This window comes from Pongo pygmaeus, chromosome 10 (assembly GCF_028885625.2).
Source record: "Pongo pygmaeus isolate AG05252 chromosome 10, NHGRI_mPonPyg2-v2.0_pri, whole genome shotgun sequence".
In the NCBI taxonomy this organism is placed as follows: Eukaryota; Metazoa; Chordata; class Mammalia; order Primates; family Hominidae; genus Pongo; species Pongo pygmaeus.
Window position 1 is genome coordinate 99055407 of NC_072383.2, and position 24206 is coordinate 99079612.

The window sequence follows — 24206 nt, forward strand, 5'->3', positions numbered from 1 at the left end:
GGTGTCAGCAGACCAAACTCCCTCCAAAGGCTCTAGGAGAGAATCTTTCCTTGCTTCTTCTGGCTTCTGATGGCTCCTAGCATTGCTTGACTTGTGGCAGCAAAGCCCTAAGCTCTGTCTCTGTCTTCACATGGACTTTCTCTCTCTCTCTGTCCCTTTTCTGTCTCTTGTAAAAACACTCCCATTGGATTTGGGGTCCACTCTACTCCAATATGATCTCATTTCAATCCTTACCTTAATTATACCTGCAAAGACTCTATTTCCAAATAAGGTCACATTCTGAGGGTTCTGGACGAACATGAATTTTGGGTGGGCATTATTCAATCCACTATATAAATTTAACACACCATTTTAGTATTAACCATAACTTGTTATAAAATTTCATATCATTGAATTATTTATACATATTATTTGTTAACACAAATCAGTATCATTCTTCTAAGACAGACCTTAGTATTATTTTTAGAATAGTTGGCTCTCAACAGATTATCTGCTGAACAGATAGTTTAATTAATTGTGAATGAATCAATACCTCTATTGCCCAAATATTTCATCCAGTTCTTTACACAAGGCACAATCCATACATTGACATTCAACAAGTCAGAAATAAAAACATTTCTAAAACAACAAAATGCAGAACAAAACAACTAATAAACTAATCAAAATTTTAAAAAGTCTTCAATGTTTTTAAATTACAGTGTATTTTAAACAATAGAAGCATTCTTTGCATGGCTGTGAAAAGGCCAAATCATAGTTCAATACCCAATGGTTATTTGATTATCACAGACCCTTCTGTATTCTGTACACCTTTATGGCAGATAAATGATTATTCCTAATGTAAAACCTTTTAAAATTTAGATTTCCAAACATGGTGCTTTCTTTAAAAGTGCAGCACATCTCCACAACTGGAAAGTCAAACTGGTGAGTCTTGTTTTGCATTCTACAATTATGCCAATTTCGTGTAAAGATACAACCTCTAAAACATGGCTATTAACCTTACCACCTATTAGAAAGCCTACACTTGAAAGTAGATTGCAGCTTATTAGATGAAACCCTCAATTACTAATTATAGTTTTAAAATCAAGATAGGTAAATGGTAAGTGTGCTTAGATAGTTGGGTACCAGCTGGGAATTAATGTAAAAGTAAGGAGATACACACACACACACACACACACACACTAGGAGATACACACACACACACACACACACACACACACACACACACACTACAGAGGAGAAAAGCAACAAGAATTAAAATAATTTAGAGGCAAGGCCGGGCGCGGTGGCTCACGCCTGTAATCCCAACACTTTGGGAAGCCGAGGTGGGTGGATCACTACATCAGGAGATCCAGACCATCCTGGCCAACATGGTGAAACCCTGCCTCTATTAAAAAAAAAAAAAAAAATTAGCCTGGCATGATGGCGGGGCACCTGTAGTCCCAGCTACTCTGGAGGCTGAGGCAGGAAAATGGCGTGAACCCAGGAGGCGGAGGTTGCAGTGAGCCAAGATCGCTGCCACTGCACTCCAGCCTGGGCGACAGAGTGAGACTGTCTCAAAATAAATAAAAAAAAAAAAAAAAAATAATAATAATAATAATAATAATAATTTAGAGGCAAACTCCTCATCTAATCCCCACATTTAACCAGTGAAGGATGTGGCCTTAGAGAAAAGTGTTTTGCACAGATTTCCTGACTCAGGATTCACTTGCCACTACACTGTCCTTATATCTTTATAAGGTATAGAAGTTACAAAGACAAATAAAATAGAACAAAAAGCAAGTTATCATAAAACTGCACTGCTGACAAGATTTAGTAAAGGGTTTAGAAATATTAAGTAGTGTGTGTTTATGTGTGTGTGTATGAGGCAGAGAATTTTTGTGTACATATCTCATATAGGATAGTTTCAAGTTTTAATAAATGGTATTCAAATGTTTAGATACATAGTACGCACATAATAAAAATAAAAAGTTGACAGCTAATGACTCATTAAAGAAGATCTGTATAACACATTTTTTTCTTAAGTTTCTGTAGAGCAGTGCACATATTTTGATGTTAGGGTTCAAGAACTCCAATGTAATACTTTAATTCAACTCAAAATTTGGCCAAATGAGGTGGTATACAAACTGCCCTTTAGTTTTAAACAGAAACACTATGAAACATAGATTTGAAAAATAGGTCCTGTGAATATCTATCTATTGTGGTGATGTGAGCAGCAAAGTGTTGTGGGATTGATTTTAATATTAAAAGTGTTACTGAAACACCAGGGGTTTGGTCTAGGTCCTGCTGCTTGCAGCACAGAAAGCCAATGACTGATATGACAAGTACTGCCAAGGAAGAAGGTTTTAATCAGGTGCTGCAGCTGAAAAGATGAGAGATCAGTCTCAAATCCATCTTCCTGACCACTAAAATTAGGGGGTTATACAGCAGGGAAGAAATGTAGCAATGTGTAAGAAAAAAGGAACTAGAGAGGGGCAAGGAAGCAATCAGGATGAATGAAGGGCCAGGCTTTCATTGTCTGGCTGAGATGATCTGGTGAGTTTCAGTTCTTTGATACTTTTTGAGAGGTCTAGGGATCCTTTCCTAAGGAAGGAACTCGGATAAAACAAATGTAAGTTTTAGGTTTTAAGACCAGAAGGGTCAATTTCTGTGGTTGGGACTATTGAGTCAATTTCAAAAGCGGCAACCACTATCTGGTTTCAGGTTCATTTACCACTTAAATATCAACTCCTAGTTACCATCTTCACTCACCCACCTACCCCAGAATGTAAGCTCCATGACAGTGGGATTCCTTGTGCTTAGAATGGAGCCTGACACAGAAGATGTGTAAAATAATATTTGTTGAATTTACTTCTCAAATCTATATCTCCTACACAGACCAATTTAAACAGCTTCAGGTCTAACTTTATCTTCTGAACATCTCCACTTGCACACTCCTCTCACACTTCAAACTGAACACACTCCAAACCAAAATGCATTATTTTCCCCCACAGTCTGTTTTCCTTGTATTCTTTAGATTGGTACCATCATCAATCACATAATAACTAAGTCCAGATGAGTCAGCTTCTTAGGTATCACGAGATACCTCTTCCTCACCATCCCTTCTGAGAAAATTTAGGTAACCGTCATCTTTTAATTTAAGGGATTGCCATTTGTGTTACTACCATCTTCAAACATCTTTGAAAATATTGTTTTTCCCCTAAAACACAAATCTGTTCCTACCAGCCCTTCCTTATAATCATCCCAATTGCCTGTGGGAAAGAAATTAAATTCCTCAGCATCTACCAGGCCTTTCATCTGTGCCTACTTCTCCCATCTGATCTGTCTCCCAGTCTGCAGACTTCAGTCATTCAAAATGAGTATTCTCAGAGACATTTCATGTACTCTCACATCTCTGGAACCTTTTCTTTGTTGCTCTCTCTGCCTGGAAATTAATTCTTATTCCCAGTTATCCCTCCCGGCAGAGTCTTAATTCATCTTTAAAAATTCAGTTCCTTTCAAACCTCTACCATCACCCTCCAAGACTCTGAGGGGTTCCTTCTTTCACGGACCTCCACAGACTTCCATTTGGCCTTTACCACGCTGCTGAGCACTCTGAAGCCTAAGGCTGTTTTCATTTCAGTTTCTTTAGCAAGCAACAGTACATCTCATTGTTTCTGTTGAGTAAAGGAAGGAATAAATGCTAGAGAGAGATGTCATTCCAGTTCAGTGCCCACCCTTCACAGATGGGGACCTGAGGCCCAGACAGGAGACATGATTTGAGGAAGGTTACAAGAGTGAATAGGGCCGGGTGAGGTGGTTCATGCCTGTAATCCCAGCACTTTGGGAGGCCGAGGTGGGAGGATCGCTGGAGCCCAGGAGTTCAAGACCAGCCTGGGCAACATGGCAAAAACCCATTTCTATAAAAAACACAAAAATTAGCACGGTGTGGTGGCACGTGCCTGTAATCCTGGCTACTCTGGAGGCTGAGGTGGGAGGATCGCTTGAGTCCGTGAGATCAAGGCTGCAGTGAGCCGAGATCGTGCCACCGCACTCCAGCCGGGTGACAGGGCAAGACCCTGTCTCAAAAAAAAAAAAAAAGAAGGGCTTGGGGGCTGCAACACAGGCCTCGGGGACAAAGCCAGTGATTTTTTAAAAAAACTTATTTATTTATTTATTTATTTACTTATTTATTTATGCTATGAAACAAGCCACATTTACGGATATAACCGATTTGGGATTGTTACATTGATCTCTAGTCTCGGCTTTATTTCAACCCTGGGAGCCAGTAAGCATCCCTTACGTTGAAGTTCATCATTTTTTTTTTTCAGGCTCCGGTGTTTGCTGAAGAGTCAACATCCTCCTTTTGTGACTTGGGACTACAGGATTCCTCCTCATCCCTCCACACCTGAGAAGAGGGGCCTCTATGAAAGATTTCTGCTGAGGACCAGCTGGGTTCCAGGCTGTCTCTGGAAACCGTGGCGCCCTCAGGTCAGCCAGCTCCCGAGTGGATGTGGGGTTGGGAGCGGCTCTTAACAGACCAGGATAAAACTCAGGGAAGCGCCTTCAGCTGCACCGCAACATTCCAGGACGCTCAGAAGCAATTATTACAGGCGAGGTTCATTCACCTCTCAGGCCTGTGGGAGCAACAGGACGGGCTGTGGCTTTCGAACTGGCTGTCGCTGAGAGGCCAGATCGGAGGACCTGCTCTGACTGAACCACTTCGCCTTTCAGTGAACAGAGGGACTTGGCCACCGAAGCTCCGAGACGCCCGGAGGCGCAGCGCTAGACCCGCTGACAGGCTAGCGCTCACGGGTCGCGTGCTTCCCGGCAGCCCGGGGGCGGGGCCTCAGACCACGCCCCCGCCTTATGATTGGTCCCTTCGAAACAGGCGGCGGCGAGCGGCTACTGACTCTGAGGCCCAGGCGGCGGCGGCGGCGGCGGTTGGTCAGGGGCGTGTTGGCCCCGCACAGATTGAGCCGAGTTGTCGCCCCGCTGGGAGAAGTGACCCTCCTGCGCCTGGTGAGTACTTCCCTGTTTGCCTTCTCTTTTCCTGGCGAACTTTTACTCGCTGTCTCGGGGCCTCCGCGCCTCAGCCTGAGAGCTCCGGGAGGCCCCAGCGTTCTGAGGCTCCGAAGCGGAGGTTTGTTGGGTCCCCCGGCTGCGGGAGCAGGAACGCTCTGCGTTTGCCTGGCTGCGGCAGTCGCGTGCTCTGATTGGCTCCTGGGGCCGTCAAGGTGACGTTGCGCCTGCCTTCACCTGTCCACCCAAGTGCGGAGAGAGGGGCGACAGGTGTGCGGGGCGATTGGGGCTGCTGGTGTGGGCGAGCTCAGCTGGGGAGGAGGGATCCAGCCGCTACTCGCCCTGCTTTAAATCCAGAGCGGTATCAGAGCCCGAAGCTACTGTGGGGTCTCCAGGGGCCCCTTCATCCCTAGGCGCCTAGCACTTAGAGGGTCCGTTTTTTTCTGTTCATAATTCACGGAAAGAGTTGATGAAGTCTCTGGCCCTGCAAAGAGAAAGACAGTAATTCTTGCCCTCTAGCAAGGTTTATAGGCTCTTCCCTGTTGTTTCTCCCAGTCCATGCAGGATCTAGAACGCCCACATGTGCATAACTGGGGAATAGAGCTGGAGACCCTGCGCGATGCCTTCCGCCCACAACCCTCAGTTTGGAGGACTGCCCGGGGAGAGGCTGGCGAAAGAAAGGGAAGGCTTGTAGAGTGCCTTGGAAGTCAGAGGAAAGTTTTGGAGGGCGTGCTCCTCTATGCAGTCACCCCTGGTTCCTCTCCTAATCTTTTCACACAGAGGGATCGAATGTTGTAAATTTAGAGTGCTTTGTAGCATGGCATGGTGGAATAGCTGATCCCCAGTCGTTACAAAGAGATGATTTTAGGTCAGAGCCTGGGTTTTATTTACTTCGCTTGTGTGGAGAGCAAAAAACAAACAAACAAAAACAACAAGAACAACAAAACCGCTTTGTGAGTTGCTATCTGATCACCTGTCTTGGCACTTAAATGATTAGAAATTGAAATTCTCACTACCTCAGATTCCCTTTGGGAACAGATTGGAATTGTTTCAAATGAGAGAAGTGGAAACTAGTGATCTGGTGTAGATCCTGATACCTGTTGTCTGACTCATCTGTTTGAAAATCTCATTAGAAACCAACTGTCACTGAACAGTAGGTGTTTGCTATCTGACATTGAATTAGAAGTAGTCATTTTTTTTTCTTTTTTTTTTTTTTAGCGTGACAGAGTTGCTAAGCATGGGGGCTCTGAAATCAGACTTTATTGGATATCTGACTTTAGACACATTATTTAATCCTTCTAAGCCTAAATTTCCTAGTCTGTGAAAGAAGGTTAATAATAGTTCCTACTTTATTAATGAGAGGATTGTTGTAAAGATTAAATGAAATTCCACGTAACTAATTTAGCACAGTGCCTGATACATAGCTATTATTATTTCTTTGCTGTTTAACTTGGACAAAAAGTTTTGAGCCGTCCCCAAAGGATGGGGAGAGGTAGAAGGTGAAGGCAGTACCAGAGATAGGGATAATTATTGTTTATTGACTAAATTGTACATGTAAAGCATTTAAAACAGTATCTGACACATCATAAACACGTGGATTACTATTTATCAAACACATCATTATATATCAGGTATTGTGTTCTTTACTTATATTATTGTTAAACTTCTTAGTAATCCTAAAATGTAGTTCATGTTATCTCTATTTTTTTTTTTTGAGACAGAGTCTCGCTCTGTTGCCCAGGCTGGAGTGCAGTGGCGCGATCTCGGCTCACTGCAACCTCTGCCTCCCGGGTTCAAGCGATTCTCCTGCCTCAGCCTTCCGAGTAGTTGGACTCCAGGCGTGTGCCACTACGCCCAGCTAATTTTTGTATTTTGGTAGACACGGGGTTTCACCATGTTGGCCAGGATGGTCTTGATCTCGACGTCGTGTTCCGCCCGACTCGGCCTCCCAAAGCTCTGGGATTACAGGCATGAGTCACCGCGCCCGGCCGTTATCTCTATTTTATAGGGGACAAAACTGAAGCTCAAAGAAGGGAAATCACTTACTAGGGTTCACCTGGAATTCAGTGCAGGCTTTTTTCTGTGTTACACACCTTTATATTTCTAACATTAAGTAACTTTCCTGCAGTGGATTGTCAGTGTGACCCAGATTAATTTCTGCTGTGGGTATGGGTTTATTTTGAATACATTATGAATTTTAAAATAATGAGAAATAACTTGTGCTGGTAAATCAAAATGTGTGATAAAAGAATGGTGTCAACAAAATGCATGCTATTAGTTAAAAACCAGTGATATTTTGGAGTTTTGATGTTTGGAGAATGGCCACTTCAGAAATGATGTTCCTAATTTATATTTTGATAAATAGAAACGATGTTTGGAGAATTGGTTATTTCAAAAGTAGTATCTCCTCATTTATGTTTTCTCATTTAATTTTCGTTTATTCACTATGTTTTTACTAAGCTACTCTTCCTTTTTTTTTCCTATCAATTTAAGTTTGGAGATAATAGGAAAGGTTCAGTTATTTGGATAGATTACTAAAGAGCTTGCTGTTGATGATGAGGAAAGTAAGAGATTAAACTTAATATGTATTCTTATGTTTTACTTTCTCACAGCAACGTGTGTGTATTTTACTTCTTATTATTGCTTTTCATACATTGATATTAGATATACCACTGCATATCTAATGAGTCATGCAATGGACATAGAATGATATTAGATATACCTTTACAGATCTAATGAGTCATGCAATGGACATAGAATCTGAGAGAATAGGAAACTTGAGTCTGTTGGCCAATTTGTCTCACACTGAGTTTCTTAATTTTTAATTAGAGTTTAGTTGTCATAGAGAAATGCTTCAGAAGTAATGTTTATGAGATACAGACCATAATTATAACTGTATTTCTTTAGTGTTTCTCCTAAAAACTCATAAAATGTTTTCATTTGATTACATTGTTACAGAGCAGGTAGGGTGTTTTGGTTAACAGAAAGCCACCATGTATTTCATAAGCGTGTTACAAATTTCCAAAGAACTAGAATGTAATAAAATATAGCAGCTTACTAAATGTAATGTCATCTTTGCCTCTGTAAGCATCCTAGAATTTATAGTATTATGACCATCAGTCATGTGCTGGATATTGCTGAAGTGGTGACTCATAGAGACTTCTGCCTACTGTCATACAACATAAACGTTTCTCTAAGTATAATATTAGCTATGGTGAAGGGCTCACTTTATGTAGATAGTTAGCTGTTGAAAAAAATGTTTTATGTTCAGCATGTCTTTGTTACACACACACAGAATTTAGAAAAGCACTGTGATCCCAGTAACATTACATATACTGTTCTACAGGTTGCTTTTGTTCACATAACAAAATAGACATCTTTTCATATTAGTGCATATAGCTCTATGTTATTCTTTGAAGTGGTTAAATGAGTCTACTGTATGAATGTCCCATTAGTTATTTGAGCAGTTCACTGTTAATGGATAGTTAGATATTGTTCTTATTTTTTTACGTTAGTGTTTATGTATGTTCCCGTACATTCTTCTAATCTATCATGTGTAAAGGCAAACTGATCTTAAGTTCATTAAAAAAATTGTATGCCACAAAATTTTTGACAAACTAAAAATTATATCTAATATAAAATTAAGTTATTCAGGTTGGATCTCTGCCAAACATTTCAAAAGGAAAATTTCAAATAAAAAAAGATTCTCAACAAAGTCTCTATATTTTTCAAATAACATGTAATGTTTTATTAAACTGTGAACATTTTATTTTTCTCTTAAAACTCTTTATCTGCAATAGAAGCATCTGTTGCATTTAGGAGTAATTCTAATACTAATTTTAACTCTGATTTCTATAGTGACATAGAAAAAATGAAGACTGTTAACCACCTTAAGGATCTTATTTTTAAAAGTATAGAGTGCAGCAAAATAGAAGCATATAATATTGCTATATCCCTAAATTGGGGAGATGATTCAGGGAAGACTTTGGAGGAATAGAATCTAGACAGGTAAGGGTGAGTCTGGAAAAGAGGTGTAAGAAGAGCATAGATGGATCAGCAAGTGCGTAGATGGATCAGCAAGTGCGAAGACCTAGAGGTGAAAGCATGGCGCTCAGAAGGATCTTTAACAAATTCACTAAGGCTGAAGTGTAAGAGTCAAGAGACAGGGCTGGTGGGGATCCTACAAACCTTTGTTATCTTGGTTAAGGAGTTTGGGCTTCATCCTGAAAACACTGGGCAACCATTAAGGGTTTTAAGCAGGGTAGTAGTAAAATGTCCTTGGATCAGAGTTGTGAAAATTCGTTCTGGCTGTGGTTCATGAAGAACAGGGTTGCAAGGCTGGAGAAAAGGTGACTGTTTCAGTAAACCTGGAGAAAGATGATGGTGGCTTGAACTAGAGGAGTGGCTGTAGATATTGAGAAAATTTAGAGGTAGAAGCAACAAGATATGGTCACTGTTCTGGCTGAGGAAAGATGGGGCAGGTGGAGGTGTGAGAGAGGAAGGAATTAAGAATGTCCTGGTAACTTAGTGAATTTTAATGGTGTTCCCTGAGATGGTAAACACAGGTAGCCTCTGTAAACATATAAATTAATGAATGGATGGATGAATGATAGATGTACAAAGGCAGGACCATTTGATGAGGAGGAGGATGACAGTAAATACATAGCACTTGCAGTAGGTTTAACCTATCAGTTTTTTTCTTCTTTTGCTTGCTTTATATAGCTGTTGCTCTTTTCTTCATTATTTCAACAGATTAGGTTTGCTGCATCTTCTAATTGTATATCATATTTTGGATACATATTACTTTCTCTAGGTCAAGTGTCTTGGCAAATCTTCCTTTCTTCACGTAAGATGTGTATTGGCGGCAGCCGTGGGAGGTCCAGACACAGGTGGCCATGGAACTCGCTGGTAATAGAGGACACATCTCTTAAGTGGGTTGCTCTAAGAACTGATGCCTAAACCATCTCAGCATGGCGTATAAAGGAGAAGGTGGGCATGGCCAGCCTCCCTCAGCTACACTCTCTCAGGTTAGCCCTGGAAGTCTTTACACACGTAGAACCCGTACCCATAATATATGTATGGCATCTGACTTTTTCTACCCAAATATGGGAGGTGTGGAAAGCCACATTTACCAGCTCCCTCAGTGCCTGATTGGAAGACGGCATAAGGTTATAATTGTCATTCATGCTTACGGAAATCGAAAAGGCATCCGTTACCTCACTAATGACCTCAAAGTCTATTACTTGCCTCTGAAAGTCATGTATAACCAGTCTATGGCCATGACCCTCTTTCACAGTCTGCCATTGCTCAAGTACATATTTGTTCAGGAGAGAATCACAATAATCCATTCACATAGTTCATTTTCTGCCATGGCCCATGATGTTCTCTTCCATGCCAAGACAATGGGGCTTCAAACAGTCTTAACAGACCATTCCCTTTCTGGATTTGCTAAGGTCCACTCGGTGCTTACAAACAAACTTCTAACTGTGTCTCTTTGTGACACAAGCCATATCATTTGTGTTTCTTATACTAGTAAGGAAAATACCGTAGTACGAGCAGCACTGACTACTGAAATAGTGTCTGTCATTCCTAATGCTGTAGATCCTACTGACTTCGCTCCAGACCCATTTAGAAGGCATGATAGTGTAACTATTGTTGTCAGCAGACTTGTTTACAGAAAGGGAACCAATTTGCTTAGTGGTATTATACCCAAACTCTTGTCAGAAATATTCAGATTTAAATTTCATAATTGGAGGAGAGGGACCAAAGAGAATCATTTTGCAAGAAGTTCCGGAAAGATACCAGTTGCACGACAGGGTGCATCTTTTGGGAGCTTTAGAACACAAGAATGTTAGAAATGTCTTAGTTCAAGGACATATTTTTCTTAATACCTCCCTTACTGAAGCATTCTGCGTGGCGATTGTGGAAGCAGCCAGCTGTAGTTTACAGGTTGTAAGTACCAGAGTTGGTGGGATTCCTGAGGTGCTTCCAGAAAATCTTATTATTTTATGAGAAACTTCAGTAAAATCTTTGTGTGAGGGATTGGAAAAAGCTATTTTCCAACTGAAGTCAGGGGCATTGCTGGCTCCAGAAAATATCCATAACATAGTAAAGACTTTCTACACCTGAAGGAATGTTGTGGAGAGAACTGAAAAAGTGTATGACCAAGTATCAGTGGAATCTGTGTTGTCAATGGACAAACAACTGGACAGACTTGTTTCTCACTTTGGACCAGTAACAGGCTACATCTTTGCTTTGTTGGGTGTTTTCAATTTCCTCGTCCTCATTTTCTGGAGATGGATGACTCCAGATTCTATCATTGATACTGGAATAGATGCCACTGGGCCAAGGGGTGCCTGGACTCATAAATGTTCTCACAGTAAAAGAGGGGGTGAGAATATTAAGATATCTAAAACCAGGTAGAAAAAAGCCTACATTGTAAGATTTTAAACATTTGTAATAGTTGTATTAAGACTATGGAAAATAACCTTGCTTTTTGGGAGCCTGTGTTTTTTATTAGTTTTTTATAAGTTAATTTAGTAAGTTATGCTACTTCTATATCATTCAATGTTTTATTTTGAGGAAAGATAAAAACTTAGGCAATTCCTCAGTGTAGAAACCTTGCACTTATTTAAAATTTGGAAGAGAACATTTAAACCATTCAGGTATGAAATTTTTCAGATTACTGAAATCCCTGTAGCAGAGATGTTTTAACATTATATTTTGAGAGCTTTGGGTGTTGAAGGGCCAAACGTTTTCTGGGCATTTTTTTGGCCAGTTTTTAATGTTATACCATTAGTTAGACACTCACTAGATGTTTACAAGTTTTCTTTAGGGAAGTACAAAAACTATATTAACTATTTTAAGTCATGTTTATATACATTTTTTAGAAATCTAAGTCATACCTTTAAACATTTATTAGGTTCACTCAGTAGGTGTTAACATACAATTAACAGGTTCCTTGAGTAAGATAGTCCATCAGTTACCAGCACATTTTGAGCACCTGCTATATGTGGAATGTTGAACTAGATGCTTCCTGCCGTTAAGGACCAGAAACGCATTCACTCTTTATCATTCAAATGGCTTATTTCATCATAGTCATAGTTGTTATAAGATATATAGCCTACATGCCAAAAATGCTCATGCCAGTTAATGCCAGGAAAAAAATCACTGACACACTACTAGTACTTCTTTGATCCTGTTCTATGCATTCTCCTAGGTAGAGCCTTCATCTTCAGTTGTGTTGATAAAGATATTTTTTGCTTTTTAAATATTAGGGACTGATATCACTGTTGATAGTGCAGAGAAACCCTCCATAATTAAGTTTTCTGTAAAAGCCTTCGTGAGCAGGATGTACGAGGTGTGCCATCCCAAAACCAGCTACTACCCTGTGCTTTTAATGTAAGTCACTCTCCTTTGCTGTGGCCTCGCTGATGTCTGATAAGTATTGTCAGTGTGCAAAAGGCTTTATTTCAGAATGTTTTATTTATAGCAAACCAAGTCTGAAAGTTTTAAGAACACAGTCTTTGTGGGTGGATGTTATTAACCGTAATTGTTGTTGCCTAGAGCCATGGGTTTTTTAACCCCATATTATCCAAATGGTGTGTATTATTCTTTTAACTTTTAAGGTTTTTGTGAGAAAAGGACTGTGAAATCAAAACAAGGAGGCACTTGTGGGTGCACTAGATAGATTCCGTCAGTATTGTGATTCTGTACAGGATTTAAAAAAATGACAAAATTCACAAAACTTACTACTTTCTAAAAAGTAACATGTCTGTTAACTGGTTGTACTGATATAAAAAGAAATATATTTGTGTTTTGTTTGCACTAAAATGCAGAAGCAAAAGTCCGATTTTTAATATCTAGAAGTTAGGGAGTTCTTTTGTTGGAGAAAAATTGACTGATCTAAACCATTCATTCTTGCTGAGATTTTTATGTGTAGGAACTCACATATAAACATGAAATAACCACTGCCAATATTCACAGTAAAGTGAGAAACTATAACATTATTTTGCTTAACAGGTTTTAAAGGCGCACCACCATTTTTTCCTTATTTTTTTGCTTAATTTTTAAAAATTGTCATGTAATTCTTAAATTGTCATTTATTTGAGATGGAAATGAGATTTAAAGTTAGTTGCCTTTGCATGTAAAATATATAACTTGCAAATTAAAATATTTCTCTTTTTTTTAAAAGAAACAAGTGGAAGTAAATTTGTTTTACATAAATCTTAATTTTCAACTTTCCTAGATACTGTCATGCGTGCCCATGTGAAGAGACCACCAAACAGGCTTTGTGTGAGCAAGAAAGCTTTTCAATCACCTGGGTGCAGGCGGACTGAGTTTGAAAAAGGAGTCAGCAAAGGGAGATAAGGGTGGGGCAGTTTTATAGGATTTGGGTAGGTAGTGGAAAATTACAGTCAAAGGTGGTTTTTCCCTTGCGGGGCGGGGGCTGGGGTTACAAGGTGCTTGGTGGGCAACTTCTGAGACTCATTGTCCAGGAGAAGGAATGTCACAAGGTCAGTTGATCAATTAGAGTGGGGCAGGAGCAAATCACAGTGGTGGAATGTCATCAGTTAAGGCAGGAACTGGCTATTTTCACTTATTTTGTGGTTCTTCAGTTGCTTCAGGCCTTCTGGATGTATATGTGCAGGTCACAGGGGATATATGATGGCTTAGCTTGGGCTCAGAGGCCTGACAGATACCTTAATTGTAACTGTCTGTTGCACTGGTCAGTATTTGGAAACACATTGTTCTACCCCGCTACTTATATTGATTTGAAAGTTAATTTACAGTGATGAGGAATATATGAAAAATATATTTCTTTTGATGTTTCAAAAGGTTGCCCATGACAAACTGATTTGTTAAAACATGCTACATGTTCAAAAATAAAGACCAGAATGACGAAAAAACCCAGAGGTGTATTAGCTTCTAGTTAACGGCTGTAACAAATTACCACAAATTTAGTGGTTTAAGACGACACGAATTCATTATCTTACGGTTTAGCAATCAGAACTCAGGGTCTTTGAGTGCTAAAAGGTGCTGACAGGGTTGTGCTGTGTTTGGAGCCTCCAAGGGAGAGTTCTTTTCCTTTCGCAGTTTCCGCTGACACCTGCATATTCCTTGGCTCCCTCTTCCGTCTTCACAGCCTGCAGCGTAGCACCTCAGATCTCTCTTTGATGCTCTTCCATCATGACTTCTCCTCCTGTCTCTTTGCAGCTGTCCTCACATCACCTTCGGTGACTCTGACCTTTCTGCATCCCTCTTGTTTTTCTTTACCCGCAAGAGAGGGTTCTTGGATCTCATGCAAGAAAGAATTTGGGACAAGTCCATAGAGTAAAGCAAAAGAAAATTTATTAAGAAAGTAAAGGAATAAAGAATGGCTACTCCATAGGCAGAGCAGCTCTGCATCCCTCTTATAGGAACTCCTGGGACTGCATTGGGTCCACTAGGAAAATCTCCCACCTCAAGATCCTTAATTAATCTGAAAGGTCCCATTTGCTTTGTAAGGTCACATATTCACAGGTTCTGAGGATTAGGATGTAGACAACTTTGAGAGCCATCATTCTGTCTACCACACATGGAATTTATTTAAGATGTAAAAATGTTTATGTCCGCTGGGGCAGTCATATGAATTCCTGAGTAGCTCATTTATCAGAATCTTTGCCCCTTGGCAGAGCTGTTGTCCTATTAACTTGGAAGCTCTACCTACACAGCAACCTTAGTCATTTTTTTCTTTCTTTCTTTCTTTTGAAACAGAGTCTCGCTCTATCACCCAGGCTGGGGTGCAGTGGTGCGACCTCGGCTCACTGCAACCTCCGCCTCCTGGGTTCAAGCGATTCTCCTGTCTCAGCCTCACTAGTAGCTGGGACTACAGGTGTGTGCCACCATGCCGACTAATTTTTTTTGTATTTTTAGTAGAGACGGGGCTTCACCGTGTTAGCCAGGATGGTCTTGATCTCCTGATCTCATAATCCATCTGCCTTGGCCTCTCAAAGTGCTGGGATTACAGGCATGAGCCACCGTGCCCGGCCGTCATTTTTTTTCCTAGTAATTCCTCTGGTATATCAGGCAGCTCACTTGACCTGCTAGCACCTTGACCGTAATCACTCTACATATTTTACCTGGAACATGTTGGGTGAGAGGCAAAATTATGTATCAATTCAGGTCACGTAAATAATAATAAGAAATAATAAATGATATCAAAAAAGGTCCGCCGGCAGACGCCATTCACTATGTGGCTGCTTCTAAACTTTACTGTCACATTTCATTGATAGCAGAAACATTGTGGAGAAGGGAGACAATCAGTTTTTCCTAGGGGTTTTCACATTTCTCCTACAAAAACTGTTTCCTAAACTCCAGGCTTGAATACTTCTATCAACTCTATTTCCAATAGTAATCCAGGAAAACTTATGCTTGGCTAAGCAGTGTACAGGAATAGCTCAAAATAGTAAAAGGCACCATACAGGCAAGTAATAGGGAGAAATGTGAATTCAAGGGCTAAAGATATAATCAGAATTAATTCAGGCCAATCAGGAAGGGCTACTAGAAAGAGATGAATCAAAAAAGTTACAAGCCTAGATTAGTTAAGATCATGAAGCAACTCTCCAACTGTTTCTTCTCTGACACGTTTGCTGACTCCTTCGAAGTATAAATGTTGGATTTTCACAGACCTTGTTCTTAGACCCTTGTCACTTCCTTTTCCATTTCCCTCAGATGATTTCATTCTTTCCAATAGCTTTAATTCCCAAGTATTTGCTGACAATTTTTATCTCCTCCTGAATTTTTTTCTTAGTTCTAGATTCATATTTCCAACTGCCTACCTGACATTCCTACTTGAATGTCTTTTTTTTTTGAGACGAAGTCTCGTTCTGTCACTCAGGCTGGAGTGCAGTGGTACAATCTAGGTTCACTGCAACCTCCGCCTCCCAGGTTCAAGCAATTCTTCTGCCTCAGCCTCCCGAGTAGCTGGGACTATGGGTGCTGCTGCCATGCCCAGCTAAATTTTGTATTTTTAGTAGAGACAGGATTTCATCATGTTGGCCAGGATGGTCTTGTTTTCTTGACTTCGTGAACCGCCTGCCTTGGCCTCCCAAAGTGCTGGGATTACAGGCCTAAGCCACTGTGCCCGGGCCCTACTTGAATGGTTTTTTTTTTTTTTTTTTTGAGACGGAATCTCGCTCTGTCGCCTAGGCTGGAGTGCAGTGGCACAATCTTGGCTCACTGCAAGCTCCGCCTCCCAGGTTCACCCATTCTCCTGCCTGAGCCTCCCAAGTAGCTGGGACTACAGGCACCCACCACCACACCTGGCTTTTTTTTTTTTTTTTTTTTTTGGTATTTTTAGTAGAGACGGGGTTTCACAGTGTTAGCCAGGATGGTCTCGATCTCCTGAACTCATGATCTGCCCGCCTTGGCCTCCCAAAGTGCTGGGATTACAGGCATGAGCCACCGCGCCTGGTCCTACTTGAATGTTTTTAAAGGCTTCCTGAAACAAACCAAAACACAGCACTCTTTTTTTTTTTTTACCCCAAGATGGAGTCTTGAGTCTTGCTCTGTCACCCAGGTTGGAGTGCAGTGTAGCAATCTTGGCTCACTGCAACCTGTGCCTCCTGGGTTCAAGCAATTCTCCTGCCTCAGCCTCCCAAGTAGCTGGGATTACAGGTGCCCACCACCACACCTGGCTAATTTTTGTATTTTTAGTAGAGATGGGGTTTCACCATGTTGGCTAGGCTGGTCTTGAACTCCTGACCTCATGATCCACCCACCTTGGCCTCCCAAAGTGCTGAGATTACAGGTGTGAGCCACCACGCCCAGCCAACACAGCACTCTTGACCCATGTATGCTGTGTGTCCAGCTTCAGTTTGTTCATCACCCTCATCTCAGTAAATGCTGCCTCTGTCTCTGTTCAGATTCCCTAAGCCTGAAACAGTAGTTCTTGACACTCTGCTCTTACGTTCCTCTCCTTTACCCCATCATCTCTGACAGTTGCCAAATCCATTTGTTCTTAATGGATATATATGTCAGATCCATCTCCTTTCCAGTGGAGACCGTTAGATTCTAACTCAGTCACCATTGTTTGTCACTGAACTACTGCAGTGGACTCTTCCCTCTTCCACACTACTCTCCCATCTCATTTCTTATACAGTGTTTCTTTGGCTCTCACCTTTTGTACCCCTACTTGTTTCTCCTTCTCTCACTGTTTCCCTAGTTCTTTTTCCTACATCTTCATCCACTTTTCCCCCCTTTTCTCTGTTAAACACGTCACTGTTTCACTCCACTATTTCTCTCTCTTCCTCGGATTTCCTTTAAAACTGTCAATTAGATCATGTCACTGCTCTCTTAGTTAAAATTCATTAGGGGCTTCCATTGCATTTAGGATAATATCTGGTGGGGGACTTCAATAAACCACTGACAGCACTAGACAGGTCATCAAGACAGAAAATCAACCAAGAAACAATGGATTTAAACTATACCTTGGGACAAATGGACTTAACAGATATATACAGAACATTTCATCCAACAACAGCAGACAGAATACACATTCTGTTCGACAGCGCATGGAACTTTCTCCAAGATAGACCATGTAATAGAGCATAAAACGAGCCTCAATAAATTTAAGAAAATTGAAATTATATCAAGCACTCTCTCAGACCACAGTGGAATAAAACTAGAAATCAACTCCAAAAGGAACCTTCAAAACTATGCAAACACATGGAAACTCAATAGCCTGCTCCTGAATGAGTATTGGGTCAAAAACGAAATCAAGATGAAAATTTAAATGTCATTTGAACTGAACGACAGTAGTGACACAACCTATCAAAACCTCTAGGATACAGCAAAGGTGGTGCTAAGAGGAAAGTTCATTGCCCTAAACGTGTATATGAAAAAGACTGAAAGAGCACAAACTAATACTCTAAGGTCACACCTCAAGGAAAAAGAGAAACAAGAACAAACCAAACCCAAACCCAGCAGAAGGAAATAACCAAGATTGTAGCAGAACTAAATGAAATTGAAACAAAAAAATACAAAAGATAAATGAAACAAAAAGCTGGTTCTTTGAAAAGATAAATAAAACTGATAGACCATTGGCAAGACTAATGAAGAAAAGAAGAGAAAAAATCCAAATAACCTCACTAAGAAACAAAACAGGAGATATTACAACTGACAACACTGAAATATAAAAGATCATTCAAGGCTACTATGAACACCTCTATGCACATAAACTAGAAAACCTAGAAGAGATGGATACATTACTGGAAAAATACAACCCTCCTAGCTTAAAACAGGAAGAATTAGATACCCTGAACAGACCAGTAACAAACAGTGAGATTGAAATGGTAATTAAGAAATTACCAACAAAAAAGAAGTCCAGGACCAGATAGATTCACAGCAGAACTCTACCAGACATTCAAAGAAGAATTGGTACCAATCCTTTTGACACAATTCCACAAGATAGAGAAAGAAGGAACCCTCCCCAACTCATTTTATGAAGCCAGCATCACCCTAATACCAAATCCAGGAAAGGACATAACCAAAAAAGAAAACTACAGACCAATATCCTTGATGAACATAGACGCTGAAATCTTTGTAACTGACAAAATACTAGCTAACTGAATCCAACAACATATCAAAAAGATAAACTACCATGATTAAGTGGGTTTCATACCAGGGATGCAGGGATGGTTTAACATATGCAAGTCAGTAAATGTGATACAGCACATAAACAGAATTAAAAGCAAAAATCACATGATCATTTCAGTAGATGGAGAAAAAGCATCAGACACAATCTGAAAGGCATCCCTTTCTGATTAAAACTCTCAGCAAAATCGGCATACAAGGGGCATACCTGAATATAATAAAAGCCATCTATGGACAAACCCACATCCAACGTAATGCTGAATGGGGAAAAGTTGAAAGCATTCCCTCTGGGAACTGGAATAAGACAAGGATGCCCACTCTGACCACTCCTCTTCAACCTAGTACTGGAAGTCCTAGCCAGAGCAGTGAGACAAGAGAAAGAAATAAAGGGCATCCAGGCCGGGCGCGGTGGCTCACGCCTGTAATCCCAGCACTTTGGGAGGCTGAGGCGGGTGGATCACAGGGTCAGGAGATCGAGACCATCCTGGCTAACATGGTGAAACCCCGTCTCTACTAAAAATACAAAAAATTAGCCAGGTGTGGTGGCGGGCGCCTGTAGTCTAGTCTCAGCTACTCAGGAGACTGAGGCAGGAGAATGGTGTGAACCTGGGAGGCGGAGCTTGCAGTGAGCTGAGATTGTGCTACTGCACTCCAGCTTGGGTGACAAAGTGAGACTCTGTCTCAAAAAAAATAAAAAATAAAGGGCATCCAAATCGATAAAAAGGAAGTCAAACTGTTACTGATTGCTGACGATATGATTGTTTACCTTGAAAACTCTAAGGACTCCTCCAGAAAGCTCTTAGATAAAATATTGGGGGAACCCACCCCCGATATTTCAACGTAGGTTCTATTTTCCATAAGTGTCAGCCGGCTGAGAAATAAAGAGAGACGGTACAAAGAGAAGAATTTTACAGTTGGGCCGCCAGGGGTGACATCACATATCAGTAGGACTGTGATGCCTGCCTGAGTTTCACACCAGCAAGTTTTTATTAAGGGTTTCAAAAGGGGAGGGAGTGTAAGAACAAGGAGTAGGTACAAAGATCACATGCTTCAAAGGGCAAAAAGCAGAACTACTAATAAGGGTCTAACAAAGATCACATGCTTCTGAGGGAACAGGACAAAGGGGAAAAGCAGAACTACTACTAAGGGTCTTTGTTCAGCAGTGCAGGTATTGTCTTGATAAACGTCTTAACAGAAAACAGGGTTTGAGAGCAGAGAGCCAGTCTGACCACAAATTTACCAGGGCGGAGTTTTTTCCCACCCTGGTAAGCATGAGGGTTCTGCAGGAGACCAGGGCATATCTCAGTCCTTATCTCAACCGCGTAAGACAGACATTCCCAGAGCAGCCATTTATAGACCTCCCCCCAGGAACGTATTCCTTTCCCAGGGTATTAATATTAATATTCCTTGCTAGAAAAAGAACTTAGCAATATCTTTCCTACTGGCACATATCTTTCCTACTTGCACATCCATTTATAGGCTCTCTGCAAGAAGAAAAATATGGCTCTTTTTGCCTGACCCCGTGAGCAGTCAGACCTTATGGTTGTCTTCCCTTGTTCCATAAAATCGCTGTTATTCTGTTCTTTTTCAAGGTGCACTGATTTCATATTGTTCAAAAACACGTTTTATAATCAATTTGTACAGTTAACACAATTATCACAGTGGTCCTGAGGTGATGTACATCCTCAGCTTATGAAGATAACAGGATTAAAAGATTAAGTAAAGACAGGCATAAGGAATTATAAAAGTATTATTTGGGAACTGATAAATGTCCATATTAATATGAAATCTTCACAATTTATATTCATCTGCTGTGGCTCCAGCTGGTCCCTCCGTTTGGGGTCCCTGACTTCCAGCAACAATAAAAGAATTCAGCAAGGTTTCTGGATACAATCTTAATGTACACAAATCAGTAGCTCTTCTATACACCAACAGCAACCAAACAGAGAATCAAATCAAGAACTCAACCCCTTTTATAATAGCTGCAAAAAAAAAAAATGAATATACCTAACCAAGGAGTCAAAGACCTCTACAAGGAAAACTACAAAACACTGCTGAAACAAATCATAGACAACATGAACAAATGGAAATACATCCCATGCTCATGGATGGGTAGAATCAATATTGTGAAAATAACCATACTGCCAAAAGCAATCTACGAATTCAACATGATCCCCATCGAAATACCACCATCATTCTTCACAGAATTAGAAAAAACAATTCTAAAATTCATATGGAACCAAAAAAGAGCCCACATAGCCAAAGCAAGACTAAGCAAAAAAGAACAAATCTGGAGGCTTCACACTACCTGATTTCAAACTATACTATAAGGCCATAGTCACCAAAACAACGTGGTACAGCTACAAAAATAGGCACATAGGAAATGGAACAGAATAGAGAACCCAGAAATAAACCCAAATACTTACAGCCAAATGATCTTTGACAAAACAAACAAAAACATAAAGTGGGGGAAAGGACACCCTTTTCAACAAATGGTGCTGGGATAATTGGCTAGCCACATGTAGGATCCTCATCTCTCACCTTACACAAAAATGAACTCAAGATGGATTAAGGATTTAAACCTAAGACCTGAAACTATAAAAATTCTAGAAGATGACATTGGAAAAACTCTTCTAGACATGGGCTAAGCAAGGATTTAATGACCAAGAACCCAAAACCAAATGCAATAAAACAAAGATAAATAGCTGTAACCTAATTAAACTAAGGTGCTTTTAGTTTGTATGGCAAAAGGAACAGTCAGCAGAGTAAACAGACAACCCACAGAGTGGGAGAAAATTTCCATAAGCTATACATCTGAAAAAGGACTAATATCCAGAATCTACAACAAACTCAAATCAGTAAGAAAACCCCAAACAATCTCACCAAAAACTGGGCTAAGGACATGAATAGACAGTTCTCAAAAGAAGATATACAAATGGCCAATAAAGATAAGAAAAATGCTCAACATCACTAATGATCAGGGAAATGCAAATGAAAACCACAATGTGATACCACCTCACTCCTGCAAGAATAGCCATAATCAAAAAATCAAAAAACAATAGATGTTGGCATGGATGCAGTGAACAAGGAACACTTCTACATTGCTGGTGGAAATGTAAACTAGTACAGATGCTGTGGAAAACAGTGTGGAGATTCCTTAAAGAACTAAAAGTAGAACTACCTTTTGATCCAGCAATCCCACTGCTGGATATCTACCCAGAGGAAAAGAAGTCATTCGAAAAAGATACTTGCACATGCATGTTTATAGCAGCAAGATTCACAATTGCAAAATCATGGAAACAACCCAAATACCCATGAATAAATGAGTACAGAAACTGTGTGTGCCCTCCCCCCCATATAGATTTTGTATCTATCTATCTATCTATCTATATCTATATCTATATATATATATATATATATATGATGGGATATTATGCAGCCATAAAGAAGAATGAATTAACAGCATTTGCAGTGACCTGGATGAGATTGAAGACTATTATTCTAAGTGAAGTAACTCAGGAATGGAAAACCAGACATTGTGTGTTCTCACTGATAGGTGGGAGCTATGCTATGAGGACACAAATGCATAATAATGATGCAATGGTCTTTGGGGACTTGGGGGGAAGAGTGGGAGGGGGGCGAGGGATAGAAGACTACAAATATGGTGCAGTGTATACTGCTCGGGTGATGGATGCACCAAAATCTCACAAATCACCACTAAAGAACTTACTCATGTAACCAAATACCACCTGTACCCCAATAACTTATAGAAAAATAAAAAATAAAAGTAAAAAATAAAATTATGTATTCATTTAGGTATTTGCTATTTTCAGTTTTCTCAACTGGTATATTAGCTCCATAAGGGCAGAAACATGTCTTTTATGTTCATCACTGTGTCTCTTGCCTGTGGCGTCTAGTTCAATAAAGGAGGTGAATAAATAAATAAATGTATACCACATGAAAAAAGATTACAGCGCAAACAGTTAAATAGCCCCAGAAATAAATATAACTTTTAGAGAGGGCATTGAGGAGAGAGGTTGAAGGGAAAGAAGGGTCTGTGTTAAATAAATTCCTAAATATTTATTCTAGCAAAGTGAGTTGTCAATCACAAATTTTTATCTGAGTGTCCTGCCAATTATGATGTGGGTATTTTAAAGCTTTTACTCTCATTTATAACTATATTTATTTTTGTGTTAGTAAAAGCAGCTTTCCAAATTATGCCTGATGATATCTGAGTATTACTAGCTTTGTTTTCTTATCTCTTTTTAATTAGATAAATTATATCAAATGAACTACAATTATGTCTCATCACCATATTCATAATTCATTTGTTAAATGCTAACTGTGTATCTGGTATTTTATAGGTATCGTCTCATTCAATTTTTACAGCAGCCATAAGAAGGAAATGGTCATATCTCATTTTACAGATCAGAACACTGAGGCTCAGAGAAGTTAACTACTCCGAAGTCATATAGCCAGTATTTTCTGGAGCTGGAATTCAAATCAGATGTGTTCAATACCTTCTACTACCCCATTGCTGTCTTTATGGTGAGTTATTTTAGTACACATTAAGAAATACATGAAATATGATTGGTATAGATAAAGTATTTCTATTTTCTTTATTAGGCAGTTAGGAAACATTTAACTCAAAATTTTAAAACTAAGAAACTTTTTTTTTCTGAGTAAATCAGAAAGGATGTTTTCTTCAACTATTTTTCTACATGAAGCATTAAAAAAGGATGAAATATTTTGACATACAGAAAGGCATACAGACTAGTATAATAACACCTTTGTTATTACCACTTATCTTGAAATAAAATCTTACTGGTACAGTTGAAAGGCCCTTGTGCATTCCTCCCCAGGGTCATTTTCCTCTCTCTTCCTCAGTAGTAACCGCGATCTCAACTTGATCCTATCCTTGCAGCTTGTGTATCTTGGCGATAATCTGGTGGCTGAGTGCTGAATGGATGGGTGGCACAATGGCAATTAATGTTATTCTTTTTCCTGAAGAAACTTACCTTATTTCTTTGCTTTTTTTTGTTTGCTACTCTTGCTGGTTGACCTCAGATTTGTAACAGATGGAGCCATGACATTTTGAATTCTCCCCATCATACCATATAACATGAGAAAGGATTGAAAATGTGTAAGTTTCAGAGCCTGTATCTTTGGGACGAAGGATCGGTTCAGTAGTTGGTGTTTTTAATCCCATTATGATCTGAAGTCAAATTAGAATGAAGAGCCTTAATGCAAATAATCTTGAGTACCTCATGACTTTTTAAAAATTTTTAAAGGTGAGTGGGTTGGGCTCAAATTCTGGTCAAATTTCAGGTGGATGAGCACATTCTGTGTTTCCAACATTTTCCTCAGATTTTAAAAGTTAAGTATAGTATTCCTAACTTTGTATGATCTGTGCATAAGAGTGTCTTGTGAAAGATTCCCAACAGGTTTAGAGTGTAGTTTAGACTTGGTTACATGAGAGGTCTTCCCTCACCCTCGCCAAATCTAAGGGAAGAGACTTCCTCAGGTTGGCAAAGAATTGAAATAGACTTCTTCAAAAAGACAGAAAGACAAAA

The 24206-nt window shown here is 39.9% G+C and overlaps 1 protein-coding gene and 1 pseudogene across 13 annotated transcripts in view; both read left to right on the top strand.

The window, feature by feature from the left end:
• The first annotated feature begins 4851 nt into the window (after positions 1–4851).
• The window catches only part of GAS2L3 (growth arrest specific 2 like 3), a 54227-nt gene continuing 34872 nt past the window's right edge, over positions 4852–24206 (top strand). The window contains exons 1-5 of one of the 13 annotated variants that reach the window (XM_063646623.1): positions 4895–4998; positions 9812–10025; positions 12276–12399; positions 23061–23181; positions 23701–23924. The gene's annotated coding sequence lies outside the window, so the exon portion shown is untranslated. Of the gene's footprint in view, positions 4999–5237; positions 5269–5553; positions 5952–9811; positions 10026–12275; positions 12400–13246; positions 13395–22997; positions 23182–23700; positions 23925–24206 lie in introns of those variants that run through there. The other 12 variants (XM_054444201.2, XM_054444203.2, XM_054444206.2 and 9 more) reach the window with 12 other exon arrangements.
• Positions 9931–11742, top strand: LOC129010226 (phosphatidylinositol N-acetylglucosaminyltransferase subunit A-like; annotated as a pseudogene).